Below are 5794 nucleotides of genomic sequence, written 5' to 3'. Positions count from 1 at the left end.
GTTAAATTGTCATAAAATTACCTGAGGAATCTCCTGTCTTCGTTTGTCGGTAGAGTTTCTGGACACCCTGTATAGATCTTCCCGAAGGTTGCAAAGTTGAAATCCGTGAAACTGGATATAAAATGCGTGAAAAGAAAGAACATGTTTCTTTAAACTCAGTGTTCAGAAATTAAAAGAAAGAAATGTATTGGGGATTTCCAGAACAAATCTCTGGAGAGTTTTGAGAGAGATTGTGTTGAAGTTCAAAAAGGAAGACAATACGAAATCTTTGTGTGAAAGCTTTATTTAGACGGCAGATGGATTTTTGCTAAAGGTGTCATAAAACGAATTTGGCAGGACTAGAGCGAGAGTATAAAACACATTGATACTGAAGGAAAGAATTATCTCTTTAAGTTGTCTGCCAGGCGCGACTTACGTCCCCGTTTCACCCCTCGCATATAAAGACAGAATTTGCAAAGACACGCTGTAATGTAATCCACATTATATAACTCGTGTCTAATATACCTATATTTTTATAAAATGGCTACTAATTGTGATAATATTTCCCTCGACCGGGTCATGGTGCCGGAACGCTGTTCCGGCACTGCACTGGTTAAGAAAAGAAAAAAAAATAAAATAGAGAACTTAGGTTTTGTAAACCAAAAATTAGCAGCGCGTTCCGATACTGCAAATTTTGTCATAACACCACTGCCTCGATCCATTCAAACGCCGAAACAGGCAAAAAGAGGTTTTCTGTCGTATACAAGAATATATTATTTTAAATAAAAATCAAAATGTGAATATATTTACGATTTACTTAAACGATTTTGTTGTAAGGAAGACGCAGTTAAATACCACGATAACGAAATACATACTGCCACTTACAAGATGAAAGATTAGATCAAAGATAGATGAATCATCCACTGATCGTTTAATTACTAAAAACTCATAATATATTTAAATTTACTGTCAGAAATATGGTCTAATATTATTCAATCCCGTTTAGAAACAGCCGCTTCAAATTTTAACCAGTCAGATAACTAGTTTTAGATCAGTCATCTAACGCCACAATCATCATGCATAGTTGCGAGATTTAAAATAGCAACTCTTTTCCGTTAAATATACCGAATTTCAAGGTTTACTTGACATGTTTACCTGACATGACAATGCTTTAATTTAATTGTTTAAAATGGCCAACTTTCGGATTCGCAAAAACTGACATCGTTGAAAATCCAACATTTGTTTATCAATACCTAATATATCCTTATGTGGGCATTCATATATTACGTAAATGGCCGTAAGTACGTACCCTGACATTTTAGAACATCGATATCATGGCTAAATTACACGGCCAACCCTTGTTTCGTGTCTGGACAAGTCAAGAAAAAGTAGATCAGTTCTCCTCCATTATATTTTCCACTATATACTCCAGGCTGTGGGTGAAAAATAGGTCGATTTCAGGATATAATTCAGGAATTTTTGAAACCTATCAGGTGTTGTAAAAGACGATGCCAGGAATAACTTCTACTAAAATGTGACCAAAACTCTCGTGAGCTTTTTTTGTTATTGTGATTTTCATTTGTTAAATTTGCATTTTTTAAAGATTTTTAATTTTATAGCTTAGGATATTGATTTTAGAGAAAAACTTTTTGATAGAAAGTTGTAGTAAATTAAAAAACCTACAATTTGAGCTACGGTAAGTTTAATTTCGTTTATTGGTTATTGCAAAACAGCATGCGAAAAGTCCAAAATGGCCGTCTTTTACAATTGCGTTATTTATTGTACAAATAATTTTTTTTATTTTTTAAAGCTTTAAAATGAAGATCTTTCAATTCCAAACATAAACAAAAATTGCAAGGCCGGATTAACGAATTTGTTGCTTAGATATTATAAATTGTTTATCCCAAGAGGTCAAATGTCGAAGGCTATAACTTTTTGAAGAAAAATCGTAGAGAGTTGTTGTAACATCCAATCTCCTTCTAAAGAGTTATGTTTTCATATTCTGATGTAAATAAATGCGTAAAACATTTTTAAACCTCTCATTTTTGGGTTTGAAAATAAGGGGGCAAATTTCGTTATAAACATTTAGAACTGAAGCGGCCCAGTACATCCTATGAGTTTTTAACTTACAGATTATTGTTGCTGAAAAGGAAATGAAGATTTAAAAAAAAAATAAAAAATTTCTACGACCAGCTGAAGCCGAGCTAAATGTTGGGTTTGAAAATAAGGGGGCAAATTTCGTTATAAACATTTAGAGCTGAAGCGGCCCTGTACATCCTATGAGTTTCTAACTTACAAATTGTTGTTGCTGAAGACGAAACGAAGATTTATAAAAAAATAAAAATTTTCTATAACCAACTGCAGCTGAGATAATTGTTTCTTTTTTCTTAAATCGTAGTGCCTTTATTTACAAAATTAAGAAATTATTTTACAGTCATTGACTAAAGAAAGACTTTATTATCTTAAATTAAAAATAATTATAAAATATAGTTACATTTAATTATTAAAAATTATTTTTAAAATCGGTGCTTTTGCGAGCGTCCGAATTTTGCAAATCGCCCGGCTCGCTTCAAATCCGAGCGCTCGGAAAATTTTTACGTAACTTGTATTAAATTTTTACCGAAAACAATTTAATAATATTACCATTATAATATACAGTCTATTTACCACTGTATTTGTTTTTCTTGATAAACTTTAATATGTGAAATCTCATTTCTGAAGAAATAATATTATAAAAATGATACATATATATGAAATATATAACTATATTTTTAATTTTTTCATTGTTATATAAATATAATAATAATAATGTTACTTCTTATTATACAATATAAAACTTTTTCTTCTTGTAGTTACTATCCGTTTTGGATGTTGGCGACCATCATGGCAATCTGTACTTGCACACTAAATCGGTACTGCTGCTCTAAAAAGATTTGTAGTTGTTGTGTTGAACGACGTACGTACATTTTCTAGCAAGGTAATCCTTCGCCTTCCTGGTTCTCAGTTTCCAAATGAGGTTTGCCAAATTGCCATGATGGTCGCCAACATCCAAAACGGATAGTCACTACAAGAAGAAAAAGTTTTATATTGTATAATAAGAAGTAACATTATTATTATTATATTTATATAACAATGCAAAAATTAAAAATATAGTTATAGGTATGTATCATTTTTGTAATATTATTTCTTCAGAAATGAGATTTCACATATAAAAGTTTATCAAGAAAAACAAATACAGTGGTAAATACACTGTATATTATAATGGTTATATTATTAAATTGTTTTCGGTAAAAATTTAATACAAGTTACGTAAAAATTTTCCGAGCGCGCGGATTTGAAGCGAGCCGGGCGATTTGCAAAATTCGGCAGCTCGCAAAAGCACCGATTTTAAAAATAATTTTTAATAATTAAATGTAATTATAGTTTATAATAATTTTTATTTTAAGATAATATAAGTCTTTCTTTAGTCAATGACTGTAAAATAATTTCTTAATTGTTATAAATAAAGGCACTACGATTTAAGAAAAAATAAACAATTATCTCGGCTTCAGTTGGTTGTAATTTTTTTTTATTTTTTTATAAATCTTCGTTTCGTCTTTAGCAACAATAATCTGTAAGTTAGAAACTCATAGGATGTACAGGGCCGCTTCAGCTCTAAATGTTTATAACGAAATTTGCCCCCTTATTTTCAAACCCAACATTTAGCTCGGCTTCAGCTGGTCGTAGAAATTTTTTATTTTTTTAAAAATCTTCATTTCCTTTTCAGCAACAATAATCTGTAAGTTAAAAACTCATAGGATGTACTGGGCCGCTTCAGCTCTAAATGTTTATAACGAAATTTGCCCCCTTATTTTCAAACCCAAAAATGAGAGGTTTAAAAATGTTTTACGCATTTATTTACATCAGAATATGAAAACATAACTCTTTAGAAGGAGATTGGATGTTACAACAACTCTCTACGATTTTTCTTCAAAAAGTTATAGCCTTCGACATTTGACCTCTTGGGATAAACAATTTATAATATCTAAGCAACAAATTCGTTAGTCCGGCCTTGCAATTTTTGTTTATGTTTGGAATTGAAAGATCTTCATTTTAAAGCTTTAAAAAATAAAAAAAATTATTTGTAGAATAAATAACGCAATTGTAAAAGACGGCCATTTTGGACTTTTCGCATGCTGTTTTGCAATAACCAATAAACGGAATTAAACTTACCGTAGCTCAAATTGTAGGTTTTTTAATTTACTACAACTTTCTATCAAAAAGTTTTTCTCTAAAATCAATATCCTAAGCTACAAAATTAAAAATCTTTAAAAAATGCAAATTTAACAAATGAAAATCACAATAACAAAAAAAGCTCACAAGAGTTTTGGTCACATTTTAGTAGAAGTTATTTCTGACATCGTCCTTTACAACACCTGATATGTTTCAAAAATTCCTGAATTATATCACGTTTTTTCACCCACAGCCTGGGGTAATAATATGGTATGTCGTTATTACATTTGATACAATATTTGGTACAATTATAGATTATTTAGCATTATCAGACAACAAGTTTAAACATTTGTGAAACCTAAATTTAAGCTTTGTTCGTGGAGACAGTCCATGACTGGTTTCTGACTGAACTGCGCTTGCGATTCAGTCAGAAACCAGTCATGGACTGTCTTGCTTCATTTCTATTAATTACTGCTACCTCCTATCTCCATATGTGTGATGACATATATTTGGGGGCTAAAGTTTCTATGTCTGAAACTATTCGCGATTGAAAATGAAAATAGAGAACAGGCCGAATGCAATAAGATGGCCGAAATAAATGGTACCTATGTACAGTGTGACCCATTTAGATTGGAAACACCTCTATAAAATTTTGAAGTTGTTAACCGATTTTAACCAATTTTTTTTTTAATGTCATGTAATAAAAAGTCTATTGCGGGACAAAATATGAAATATTTAGTTAAATTTTCAGGGCATTCTACGATACTTTTTCTTCGTCGAAAATGGAGAATTTGTATTAGCGATTTTTTTATTAAAAAAATTTCTACGTCACTGGATTTAGAGTGGCTTCAAATAGCTATGACAAAAATTTCATTAAAATATATTTATTAATAACGAAGTTATGACAACTTAAAATTTCAAACCTCACTAAGCTACGAGTCAAAAAAGAACACCCTGTATCAACAGATAACCATAAAACTAATTATTTTTCAAATAATTTTAATATTAATAATTAACAAGATACTTTTTCTTCGTCGAAAATGGAGAATTTGTATTAGCGAATTTTTTATTAAAAAAATTTCTACGCCACTGGATTTAGAGTGGATTCAAATAGCTATGACAAAAATTTCATTTTAAATTTATTTTAAACATTTTTTTGTCTAGTAGTGGTTTATTATTAAAATTATTTGAAAAATAATTAGTTTTATGGTTATCTGTTGATACAGGGTGTTCTTTTTTGACTCGTAGCTTAGTGAGTTTTAAAATTTTAAGTTGTCATAACTTCGTTATTAATAAATATATTTTAATGAAATTTTTGTCATAGCTATTTGAAGCCACTCTAAATCCAGTGGCCTAGAAATTTTTGTAATAAAAAAATCGCTAATACAAATTCTCCATTTTCGACGAAGAAAAAGTATCGTAGAATGCCCTGAAAATTTAACTAAATATTTCATATTTTGTCCCGCAATAGACCTTTTATTACATGAAATTAAAAAAAAAATTGGTTAAAATCGGTTAACAACTTCAAATTTTATGGAGGTGTTTCCAATCTAAATGGGTCACACTGTATAAACAAACATACAATAATTGGGAAGTTGCACAT

Source organism: Diabrotica virgifera, chromosome 6 (genome assembly GCF_917563875.1).
Source record: "Diabrotica virgifera virgifera chromosome 6, PGI_DIABVI_V3a".
In the NCBI taxonomy this organism is placed as follows: Eukaryota; Metazoa; Arthropoda; class Insecta; order Coleoptera; family Chrysomelidae; genus Diabrotica; species Diabrotica virgifera.
This window is presented reverse-complemented; position numbering follows the sequence as displayed.